This window comes from Anticarsia gemmatalis, chromosome 9, assembly GCF_050436995.1.
Source record: "Anticarsia gemmatalis isolate Benzon Research Colony breed Stoneville strain chromosome 9, ilAntGemm2 primary, whole genome shotgun sequence".
In the NCBI taxonomy this organism is placed as follows: domain Eukaryota; kingdom Metazoa; phylum Arthropoda; class Insecta; order Lepidoptera; family Erebidae; genus Anticarsia; species Anticarsia gemmatalis.
This window is the reverse complement of record NC_134753.1, coordinates 4,697,208-4,710,851: the sequence shown is the minus strand read 5'-3', so window position 1 is coordinate 4,710,851 and position 13,644 is coordinate 4,697,208. Positions and strand designations below refer to the sequence as shown.

The 13,644-nt window shown below is 35.2% G+C and overlaps 1 protein-coding gene across 1 annotated transcript in view; it reads right to left on the bottom strand.

Annotated features, from left to right (window-relative positions):
* The window catches only part of LOC142975253 (cadherin-86C-like), a 109,904-nt gene extending 97,411 nt beyond the window's left edge, over positions 1–12,493 (bottom strand). Inside the window, exon 1 of the mRNA XM_076117991.1 lies at positions 12,093–12,493. The gene's annotated coding sequence lies outside the window, so the exon portion shown is untranslated. The remainder of the gene's footprint in view (positions 1–12,092) is intronic.
* Positions 12,494–13,644: the final 1,151 nt, after the last annotated feature.

Below are 13,644 nucleotides of genomic sequence, written 5' to 3'. Positions count from 1 at the left end.
TTTAATCAAAACTATTTCTTAACTCGTTAGCTACCTATTTTTTGCTATTAATAATGAAACTGCATAACTATATGTTAAATAATTATCCATTTGCTGTGTTGTGGGATCGCCTTTGACTAAATATAATAAGAAAGTCGACTCATGTTACATGTTGCATTAAGCGGTCTTCAACAAAAAACAGACTCCCTTTTATACACATACGTGATTTAGAGATAAGATTGGAGAATTTTAAACGTTTTCACAGTCACTCAGCGGGGGGTCGTCGGCCTCAAACATGGGAATCCGCGCATTTTCCATGGCGGCACTACACAAAAATGCCATGGTCACAAAACGCGCGTAGAATTTTAAAAGCCTGACGATGCCCGATGTAGTGATACATTTTTTACTCATTGTTTCCATGAATCTATTTACTACACATTTTATTGGCATAAACTAGAGCTGTTTAGCATTCATTTAGATCGATGTGTGCGGCCATTGTGATTACTATGCAGAGCTATTATGGCCGTGGGAAGAACTAGCGATTGTAAATTATTACATACTATTACACTCTTCTTTCTTTAGACAACCTTGTAATTTTTGAAATCGACGTTTAAATTAGAAGGTCGCAATAAACAATAATATAAAACATCAATTTGCATATCGCGTTCTAAATTGAATCGAAAATAAACGAATTGATTTCGGAGCATGACAAGTATTTTTACATAAACGTAACAACCAAAGGATATTTCTTGCTCAATAATATGGAAATCTGTGACGTCAGACATGAAAGTCATTCCATTATTATTGTGACGTCGTATAATATGAGTAATGAAATCGCCGGTGTGATTCAACCGTTAACGAACGCTGTAGGGCATTTCCAGAAAGCATGAGTTGTGGCTGCCCACGCAAAGGTGACATTGATTGGACCTTTGTACAGCTGATTCTATGATAAGGAGAAATGTTAGTCATAGTCCAAGGTCGTAGCAAATGACCATCTTTACGATTTAGCCACGGTAGGAAATATCATATAATAAATCAAATTCTGACGGTTATTTTCGACCAGCATCAAGTTAAACTTAGGAGCTCGTGGCTTAGTTTACAACAGCCGCACGGATCGATCTCTGAGGTTAAGCTACGCTTGCCGAGGTTGTTCCGTGGATGGGTGACCATCTCATACATATCGAGTTCCTCCGTGTTTCGGAAGGCACGTTAAATTGTGGGTCCCGGCTGTCATTTTCGAAGATCTTTGACAGTCGTTAACAGTAGTCAGAAGCTTGAAAGTCTGACAACCAGTCTTACCGAAGGGTATTGTGTTAATACCCAAGTAACTGGGTTGTGGAGGTCCGATAGGCAGTCGCTCCATGTAAAACACTGGTATCCAGCTGCATCCGGTGAGACTGGAAGCCGACTCCAACATAGTTTGGAACAAAGGCTAAGCGAATATATATATCAAGTTAAACTTACGAACTCAAAGAAATTATTTCGGTATGACGAACTGGCGAACGTATACTGTTTTCAACAGTTAAATTTCAATCAGTAGGTCACAATATGAAGATTTTTGATGTGAAATATCTCTTCATTTTTTAACAGGTATTGAATTAGATTTAAGATTCAGCCTAATTTTGCAAATTATACAAAACTGAATTTTGCAAAGATCATAATAGTAATAAGTGGCATTCTTTATTCAAGGCCTACCCCAATGTGAAGAAGCGCAATTTTATGTATCAGTTACATAAAATGTGTAACAATCAACGAGGAAGTATTAACCCTCTACATCACAAATCGTGATATCTAGGCTAATCTAACGAACATAATTATATAGATCGTGATGCCAAACTTCATATTCCGTGATTAATAAACAGTTATTGACAGGTTACGTCAACTATCTCACGAGATTAAGTCAATATCGTTACGATGTAATCGCGACTGACAATCGGTTGCAAAGCCGTTGATTGTCGAAACTACTGGCATGTGTCTGCTTGTAAAGATAGTATTTTCGTGAGGTTATTGGATTGGTAAAGCACTGGTTTTATGTTAAAACAGATTAAGTTACTGATTTAACTAATAAATGCAAGCGTGTAATACTAAACTTATGCAAGTATTGACAACTTGCAATTGAGTTAGTCATAGAGTGATTGAAAAAGTAATGTTGTTCTAGATCGTTTGCTGTGTGACTCGAAAGACCGGGATTTTTTAAGGATAAAAATACTCTAAAAAGGTTTTCAAATAACTTGGAAACTGTAACCTACTTGTAATTCTTTTTATGATGTGTAAGCGTTATTTCTTATGTTATGAGAGGAATTCAACTAATTTTTTTTTTTTGTACTATACTACTGCATTTTTATGAAACGTGCTTGATCATCAACTCTGGCTACCAATAAATAAATAACAGTGCAACATAAATTTAAACGCAGAAGCAATCAGTTGCTAAATAAATTCTCAATTGTAGTAATTACTCACAATTTACATAAACATGCGTGTTGTTTCAATAAACTTTATAATTACATGGTAGTCGTGAAATTTTAATATTTATCGGTTGAAGTAATTGCTGGCTTGTTCTTCTGTTTTAAGGTATTGTGGTTTTTGGGTTGATAATAATTATGATATGCTTGCGTATGATTGTGCTTAATTAAATATGGCAAATTGGATACGCTTAATGAGGTGGTATCTGTGTGCGTAGATAAAGGACTGACGAGTCTTTTTTGCGGAAGTATACACTTTGAAGAATTGTTAGTTAGAATCTAATTAAAGTATTTTGAGTTTAAAAGTATCACAAATGACACATTCGTGTCAATTATGTCCCCAATATACTAAAAAACCGTGGATTTTTGCGTCGTATGTTTATTTCATAATTTTAAATTATGTTTTATTCACTCATGGATCAAAAAGTGCGTCATCAGTCCTTTAAATATAAACTTAACCTCAACAATATCGAGACAAGAGCATTATTGACACAACCCTTTGCTCTCGACGTAAGATAATCAAGCCTTAACCAAACACATCGTAACCTCCAGCGACAAAGAAAACAGAACTAAAAAAACACTCAAACGTACTTCACACAAATTTATTTGTTGAGGAAGAATGTGTTTACTTGTACAGGCAAAGTCGTGACAAAAGCTTAAAGTGCCGCGTCCAGAGTCAGCTCACAATTAGTCGGGACAATTTGCTGGACTGTGGGACAATTTGTTTGAGACTTATTCAAGTGCCAATCTGCTATCAAACTAGTCTTATCTTTCTAATTAGGATCAAAATAAGTGAGACGATGTAACGTTGTCCATCAAGTTGTATGTGTGATTGAAGTTCTAGAGAAACCGTGTTCTATTTCCGTGACGGAAATTTGTCTGAAGGTAGCAATAACGGTAGTTAAGAACTGAGCCTAGTCGTTGAACTTTAAAGCTATTTTTAGGTCTATATAACGTAAAAACTGGTTCTAGTTAATGCCTAGTTTAATTAGTCACTAGTGTGTACTAGATCCAGAAAAGGTGCGCCAGTTCTCGTCCGTTCCATATTACAATCAAGATGGCTCAAAGGGCTCGGTAAAAACAGTATCACAGGGTTCAAGCTTTTAACCCGTCGCTCGTCGCGTGATAACGGCCACTCAGCGACGTGAAGGTTACAAAATCACTCCGATGGTATCAGACGCGACCAATAACGTTCAAATTGTGATCGTAACACTTGTACACCAAGGTTCTAAACCTTGAATACCGCGACGATATTATTAAAATTGTTACGCGTTTGGAGGGTTAATCTGTCACCTTGGTCTATGGGAACTTTTCGTAATTTGCTTTCGGTCGATCTAAGTCTGTTATTATGTGTTTTGTTATGTAAACTATTTTTGGATTTGAAGGTTGCGTCTCGGTAATGAGTTGGTTATGTAAATATTTCTATAAATGAAAAGGTTAACGATGTAATAACTCGAATTCAGGAATTAAAATGTAATTATTTTCACATTTTCATGTAGAACAGCCCTTTATTTTTTGTATGACACATTTATTGTGCAACACGTAACATCAACTACAAAATCGCAATAAAAACCTAGTTAGCTACAAACTGTATTTAAATAATTTACTTAATAGCGAATGATTTCCATTAATAGTTAGAAGATGGCTTCACTCGCTGGTCAATTCAAACTACGTATCTAATAGTATCTATTGCTATCGACCGGCTACCGGGTCAATGAATCACCATCACTATGCTTAGGTAAAATACACACAATATAATGTACCCATTTGTATGAAGAATTGTATGCCTCAAGGACGAACTTTGTTCGATAGTATATGCGATTGACATGTGTCGCATAGGTATTTAGGACATAATTATTGATTGATGCTTTTTTTTCTTTTATTGTTATCATTGCATGGTAATTGTATCCGCCAATAAAGGTAAATTTTCCAGTTTTGTAAAGTATTTTTACTTTTTTTAAAGTGGTTTTACGAGTAAAAGGTATTGTTTCCAATGTTTCACTGCTATATCTTATTGTAATTCTGTGAATTCCGCGGCAAGCGGTGGTCGGTAATGACAAAGCATTTTATAGAATCCGTATTTCTCAGTATTTTTGTGGTCGAGAAAATTTTTCACATTCCATTCTATACTACATACAGGTTTTAATGCTTAGTAATTATTGATAATAATTTATTTAGAAGGATACTTTTGAAAGCAGCATCGGTATTTTTCATTGATATATCAGGTATCATTTAATGATTTGCATAATTAAAAAAATATTGCAAAAAGTAAGACAAATATTTCGTTTTTAATTTTAGTTCCGTATACATATCATTATTTCATTATTATTTATTCCGCAGACTTACGGAATGAGCGTGTATAAGCGATCGATAAATAAACAATTCAAAACCTATCTTTAACGCCCGATGATTTTATGCAATGTGCATAATCGTAAAGAGACACTATCGTTTTTACAGTAGTTATTGTGATTTTACGCCGCGTATCGTTTAATCCAATGCGGAGATGTGATGGCACGTTTGAAACTAGTTAATTTAAAAACAAAATAGTTTTAATGCCGTATGACTCGTCACGTTTGTTGAATGCATTTAAACACAGTTCTTATTCATTTGAAACATTTGCCTTTCTTTCTTTATAGCCGATGTCATGACTTTTGGAGGCGAGAATTTAAGCAAAACAAAGGAATAAAGGGCCAAGGAACAAATTCTTAAATTATACACTGTTATTTTTAACCCACTACTATCCCACTCCTGGGCAAGGGTCTGCCCCCGTAACGAGGGAGGGCTTATTCCTTGAGTCCATCACGCTGGCCAAGTGCTAGTTGGGGATATTGCATTCCCTTTATGAAATAAGTTTAACAAATGAACGTAAGTAATAGTATCAAAGGAATTTCGTTATTTCATGTGGCAACAACAACAAAACCATTACGTTCATATGACATTTACCTTAAATACGAAAATCATCACAAAGCGCCGCCGCAGAACACAAAGCGGATACCGATACCGATCTAGCGAAATATATTATTCAAATCAAAATACCTTAATCGATTTAAGAACTTGCAACAACGTTATCGAGTGGGATCTAGTCTGGGCCGGTCGAATTTCTTTAATGAGTCACCACACTAACGATTTTCCGTCAGAACAATTGAGAATGAATAATGGAGACCGAGTGAAGTCGACCTACATCTAAAGTTACGATAAACTGGCCGGTCGGTCGCCAAAAAACGTACTAAAAACTGACCACAATCGAGTTGTTTTATTACGTCAAATCACGTACTTCCTGAGCAACAAAATTTAGAACGGTGTTAGGATATTAGCTGTGTTATTTTGCTGTATGAGGCTAATGTTTTGGAAAGAAATGTGGAGCAGACGTATAAATGTAGTGTGAAAACTCGAATTAGGCGGTCATTGCTACGGTCAAAGCCTTTGTCCCAGCGAAGGCTCGGCGATGATACTGAGAATAAATAAATTAAAATACCTTAACTTCTAGCCAATGCGTTCTTGTGTGACACATGATTATAGCAATCAATCTGCCGTTATAATCCACATATCATTGGCGTTAAAGTTTAGTTTCAAAAATTATTCTATGATTACTCACTCGGGAAATGGCGTAATATTTTGGTTTAACAAATTAAAATCTAAAAATATTTTAATTTGTTTTAAGACCTTGACTATGTCTGTGACATTCATATCGCAGGAATTCAATATAATATGAAATCAATTAATATTATTGTTTAATAGTTTTCAATTTGTTTGCGTCCACTGTTACGAGGTTGTTACTAGTCTATTATCATTAATTTCTGAGACTATTGTTTTGACGTTTCTATTTCTACTATAAAGAAAGAGATAGCGATATTGTTCAAACATTCTATTATAGAACTGTTAAATTATTTGTACAGTTTGCGATACGTAAATATTGACAAACCAAAAGGGAACAGTAACAGTGTTTCGTTTGTACTTTTTCTGAACGAAACCTTAAAAAGGGCTGTGAAACCCAAATCACCTTTAACTTGTCAATCAAAGCTGTTGCTAAGGCATTGGCAAAGTCAATTGTATTATTTGCTTTTTTAATGATCAAGTTTATTCTTAGTTATTTAGAAATCATGATGGTCAGATTAATTGCGACCAAAAAAATTTTTTTCACTATTTTCAATAAGGTTATCATTAAAAATTGGGTAGAAATGAGAAATGTGCTGCATAAGTAGATAGATAGGTTCAAGCTTTATATATTATTATTACTGCACTTTAAGTATATTCTTACTACATTTTAATTTTATACTATAGTTTGTCTTGTAATTTTGATAGTAATAAAAAACAGGTATGTACATGCTAACTTTTTAGAACTGGGTCATATTTGGTCAATTTACTTTGAACTTATCAGTCAAAGCGTAAAATAAGTCACGCTTTTCAGCCTTGCTGTATGTTAAAGGCCAAAGTAAAATTACGTCAACGCACGCTTGGAAGTAATTTTAACTTAGTATTGCTATTTATTTGAGGAAATGGTAACTAATTCTAATATTTACAAATAATAGTAGTTTATTAAAGTAAGTGCTTTAAGATTTATTGAATTGATAAAAATATCGAACTGTTTGAAATAAGTTTAACAAGGGACTAGAAGACATGTAATAATTCTTTTTTTTACAGCAGCAGATATTATCTAGCACTCATATTGGAAATGTATTTCTTGAACATAAAATCTTTAACCCATTTATTTCTAAAAAATATTCCTATAACTGTTTTAGCAATAAAACTTGCACATTCATATCCAATAATATAACATTTAATTCATCTGTCAATTAAAGTAAACTGAGAATTGCTAAAGCAATAATTATCTTTGATTTATAGTTCTAAATAATTAAGTAAAGCCGACAGAGCCTAACAATATTCACAATAATTGACCACTTAAATGGGCCATAACTCGTCAATAATGGGAAGATATCTGCTTTGTTTATATTATGCCGTGTAGGCTGAGGTATGCACTCACAATCCTCTTATAATAAATTGAGGGACAATAAGCTCTAACTTTAGGCTCGCTTACATAGGACGGGCTTCAAACAAAACCGGTATACTGACTGATACGTAAGCGATGTCAAATAAAATTCACGTTTTGTATCAAATTCAATGTATTATGGAAAAGTATGCCAGTTTCGCACCTACACTGTTTTGATGTTTGGTTATTGAATGTCGTTTGATGTAAATAAATGTCTTTATGCGGAAATATAGTTGTAAGTTGTCAGAAAATATGTTGAGACGATATTTAGAAATCGAATATTCAAATGCAACAAATGTTGATGTGGGTGCTGATACTTACTATGCCTTATAAACCGTGTCGAATATTATATAAGTTATTTATTGTTTGAGAACATGTTTTAATAATACAATATATCATTTCTGTCCATTTCTATTACCAAAACATAATATTTATGGAGTAAGGAACACTGTTGCGCGTGCGCATCTGTTATTTCTATACAAAAGACATCAACGCGGTCAGCCGGTGTGTGTTTTATCAACATAGTATTTATCATCCGCATCAAAACTTCACACTTAGCCGTCTTGATTATATTTTATGAGGCAGATAAAAAGCAATATAAAGAAGTTTTATTGGCAATGAACATTTCATGGTATTGTGCTTACAATGTTGCGGTTGTATAGGACATTTATGGGCATCATGCAACATTCGAATTCCTGTTGCGTCGAAGGCGTCGCATACGCAATTCGGCGAGCGCTATCTTTTTCAGTAGTTCAAGATGGGTTAAAAGTTTTATATTTCTAGCCTACTATTGTTATGTCAATCAATAAGAAAATACTATTTTCACATTATTTTGACACTACTAAACACAATCATTATCACAACAAAACATTTCACAACAAACGAATCCTATTTAAATATTTATAGCGATCTTATCTTCAAATCGAATACATATGAGAATTCTCCAATTGAATCTCGATGCGTTTAACAGCTCTCATAAAGTGCAATAAAACGTGCAACCATTCCCACTGTGACTACGCCCTCAAACTTTAGTAACGCCGTAAAAGAAAACACATTTAAACTAATGCGTGCTAACGCTTGGCGGTCGTGAAAGAGCCTTAGGCAGACATTGGCAGCACGAACCGCCATTAAAGTTGCAGTCTGTGTCGCCCCTAACGAGAGCCGGCTATTGTGATCACTAGAGATGGGACATGGGACTAACTACTCGATTTACCTGTATGTGACAATCGACTATCTGATTTATAGTGTACTAAAGATTTTTTTTTTTACGTTTTATTTTTTATTTATACACTGATGTTATCACAGTAAATATTGACTTCAGATTGAAAGCTTATTTCTAACGATTTTGTAATGAAATTAATGGTGGTTTCATAATACTAAGTTTGTTTTTGTTATATGAAATGATAATGGCATTCCATTTCTCTAAGTTTACGGCAGCGATATGCAAATTATATATTTGCATATTGTTGCCGTTTCAGCACTTGATTCAGACTTATGTGAAGAATAAGTTATAAATGCATTGCCCACTATTTTCCACCACTAGTATTATTAATAGACATACATATTTTTATAGACACCACATATCAATTGATCTAAATAAATAAATAAATTGTGTGATATCGATATTTTTTTCCTATGGTTAATTATCAACCTAGTGTCAAAGTAGTTGCCCTGACTTTAGCATGCTCTTCGAAGCACGGGCACTATTCAAATACCACTAATCGATCACCCATTCATGTAATAATCGCGGCAAAAATTGCTTAACTCACAGAGTGTTAACCATCTAGAAAATGCAAATGACTAGCAGGCTTGCAGCCTCTGTTTTGATTTTGTAAACAATGTAAATTTGATTTTTAAAAGAAAAAGTATAGATCAGTTAGATTTTTTTATGACTACAGCCCTAGTTGGCAATGGTTTAAAGATAAAGAGTAAAGATAGCGCTAGTGTCGGCCACGATCTTGGATCGGCGTGATTGCCCTCATGAGATCGCTTCTCCCATTCCGATCGTCTTATTGACTCTAATTGTCAACTAAATCATTTTTATTTCTCGCGCCTTTCGCTTTTATTTGTCGACATTGTTACGTATGTTTTGCAATGTTAGGAATTGAAGTATTGTTTTTAACTACTGCAAAATGTTTCAAAATACTAAATTACGTTACAGAAAAATATGTAATGATTTGTTTTAGATAAGGTTACGCGAGGAATGACAAATTTAGCCCTGCAGAAAGCTCGTACGATAATTGTAATTAACGCTTTATAAATCAAATCTTCATTGTTTTAATTGCTATAGAAATAACAACGAAAATGTAGACAAATAAAAAAATGCAATATATCTAACATAAAGCATTATATGCTACCTTAAATAACAATCAACAGTGGCGTCCTGACCATAATAATACGATAGCGATTACCAATAACGCTCCAGCGATAATTGCTGCGATATCATCCAACGATCGCTCGCAAAGAGGTTCAAGTTCCACAGCACTATATAAGTACGTAATGTACATTGTACAGTTGGACACTTATAGAATGGGATTGCATTCTTCCACGAATGGCAAGTACAAGCCGTGATTGAGCTTAATGGATTAATAATGAAGATATTCAAGCAAAGTTTTACTTTTAAACTTTACTTATTGTAGTTGTGAAATATAGAAAGATTAAGGCCAGTTTTATAGCTCACAAATAAGTGTCAGATACTCTATCCGATGGATAAAGTGACATGAAATATATGCAAACAAATTTCAAGATTCCACTTGATAAGCTGACCAAAACTTATCTTGAAGTGATGAAGCCAGTCGATTAACGCCGTTATATTACTTGGTGGTACTTCGTGCAGTACTAGTTTTTGCCATTGATTTGAAACATAATACACCTATACAAAGCAGAATGTAGGTACCTATAGACACTGGAATCGTAGTTGAGTATCTGATTTGGGTACTTGTAATTTTAGATGATTTATTAATTAATTTAAAAGCAACTGAATATACTACTAGAATGCCTGTCCTAATTGTTCTTCTTCAACAGTATGCAACAATGTTCACAGCCTAAAGGGGCAACCCCTCCTTCTTTTGGAGGTAACCCTTGCCAAGCAGTGGAGTCACAAGTTGAAAAGTTCCTTATAAATACATACACACCTTTTATACAACTTGGCACGATCTATATAGAAAATACCAACCAGCTGTGTACAAAAACTTTTACTACGTATATAACATTCACGTTTCTATTCTAATGCAAATACATTTCAACACATTGTAGGCTTTGCCAAGTATTCACGACCAGTCCGTCAGTGATAAGTGGTCGATAATGGTTTGTTTCATTTGCTTTGACCACGATTCGACCATCACAGTGATTGGTTCGAGCGCATCCCTATTGCGAGAATTGCACTGTATCAGTTTACTTATTCAATGTAATTCGTTTTATTGCATGTTGGACTGTTTTATAGTTAGTGTTAGTGAATTGAATCGTTGAGTTGCGAAAGGTTGTTGACCGATGTGCTTTTGTTTTTATTTGTTTGATTAGTTTTCATGTTACTTTGTTGATTTAATGCATATGTTGGTTTATGCTTGGTTTTATTAATATGCTTAGTCAACTAAGAGTTTCATATTTTCATTCTCAATTCACTTATCAAAGACGTGATATGTTATTCCAACCATATACATTCCATACAATGATTCAAACATAATGCTTCCTCCTTTTTGAAGTCGGTAACAAAACGATCGCCATTTAAAATTCCCGGAATACCCGGATAGAAGGTTGCCTTGCGCACTGTTGACGTAAATTTCGTTTCGTAGAAAGTTTCATAAGTAATACGCAATCTCACAAATAAGTTTTGTGGTAGCGTAAAAGTTATGGTATAAAATATATCAATAACAGAACATAAAGTTTCTCCACAAATGTAGTTTACATGCAAAATGTCTCGTAAATATTGATAAAGAAGTAAATTCAATACACAATACTATATCAACTATTCACATAAACAAATCAAAACATGCGCAACCAATCTCGTTATTCCCCTGAAGCTTTTTAACAAGCGTAATAAATCATAAAATTGCTAATTTATGGAATTAAAAACCTCAGATAGAATAATAAATTCGATCAAGAAAACGCCGCTCCACGGCAATACCTCAAAAAGTACACCTTAATATCTAGATCATAAAGCTCAAATCCTAATTATCATCTACAGAACAACTATAGTACTAAGTCAACTACAAAGCAAATAAAAATGCCTTACAGTCCAACTGCACACCACTTAACTCCACGATTTGGTCCAAAGCCATTTCAAATTCAAATACGTACTAAAACAGACCTACAAAAATTCAAATAAGGTACTAAAATATTCAAATAACTCGGTACTATTTGTACTACAATCTGTTAGTATTGACACATGGAACATTCAAAACATACTTTTAAGTTAAACCAGTGCTTAATTCATAGATAAGAGGATTACGTCTATCACAGACACAAGATAAGTTTACATCAACAGATAAACTTGACATGCGCCAAAGCAAACATTCTAAAGAACCAAATCTACTTACAAAAAGCTTATTCTGATCTACGCATTTCATTTATAAAAACTATATAAACAATGCAACAAAGTGTGAATAATCTATTATTTATTGCTACTAAAACTTTCTTCGAAGTATAGACTTATGTTAAGTACTTACTGTTATCACGCAACAATTACGAAAGCTCCAGTTATCTACTATTATGTAAAAGAGGGCGCGCTCGCGCCTCCGAACGCCACTTTCGCTCCAGACTCCCGCCAAAACCTCCCCCTCACCCCTTCCGAGTCACGGACACCCCGAGTGCACTCAATCCTTGGTAATACACGAACGCGAACGTTACACAGTCAGTAAACACACCCGAGTAGGAAAAGTTTGTATTATCAAATGTTGTGTTCGTGTGTCGTATGCGCGCGCCGAAGTGGTGGCGGCGCGCGTCCGCTGCGTGCCTGCGCCCGTGCCGTACTAGAGTGGCGACTGTGGCGAGCCCCAGAACCGGCCACGGCTACCGAGTTGAGGACAAGCCAGCCCGCCCGCCGGCCGCCGGCCCTCGCCCTAGCCCGCCTGCACGCGCACTACACACCGACAACCTACGATTATACCCACCCTGTACCTATACCACCATTCTTATTGCACGTTTTATCGCATAGCCAGAGTGTCGACTTTTTGTAACGACTGGATTATGCGCCTCTAAAACCCTCGGAGTAGGCTAATATCAACTTTCGAATATAAAATCCGCCACACAAAGAGTTCTTTATCTAGTGATATAAATTTTATGTCTGCTGTGAGCACCTACTTTATAAAGCATGAACTAGAGTGTAATTTTATAGGTCCATGTAAGACGCCGAAGTAAACAAATCGAGCGTCCTCGAAGTTTCACCTTAAAGTTAAATAATATACGAAACAACTTCAATATCTACGAGTAGATGGTCGAACTTCGATAAATATTTACATTTGATTTTGTGTATAATTTTATATAAAGCGTCGACGCCACTGGTTTTAAAATGTCTTGTAGTTCTGCGAAAGCTTCGCATCGCGTGATGTAGGTACAGGGGTGAACCCTACGCGTCCGCCGCCGACTTGCATGTAATTACTAACAGAAGGAGGTTTGCTTCTTTTCGGGGCCAGAGCGTGACTTATAGCCAACCCTCCACCTTAAAAATGTCATTATAAGGTAATAAAGGGCACGTAACAGCGTAAGTTCTTTGAAAGCAAATAACAAAGCTTATTGATCAACGAAAATGTAACCTCATAACCATAAATCTCAAGTTCAAAATTAGCATCTAAAAATTTACTGTTAATATGTCATTCGTATTGTAATTAAGACACAAAATAAAATGTGTATTAATTTTCCGTAGCTAATAAGTCAACGGAATGTGAACAGATGAGAGATAAAAAGATTGAAACATACATAATGTTATGCAAATGAATATAACCGGTCGTATCATTCAGAGCGCCGCCGCGGTAAGAATGTCTCGGGTTTATCTCTAAAACAATGCAATAAATTGGACATAAATAAAACAGTATGAAAAGTAGTGCGTCGTAGGGCGACTCCATGGGTCGGCTCCCCGACAATGGTTAATCAAAAGGCCGTATCTCATTCCGCGAGACCTTGCCGGGGCTGGACGTTACGTTATTTCGATTTCATTTGCGTTCTCGTGCGCGCGGTTTTTTACTACTTGTTGCGGTGCGCCGCGCCCACAGGTCATGCCTT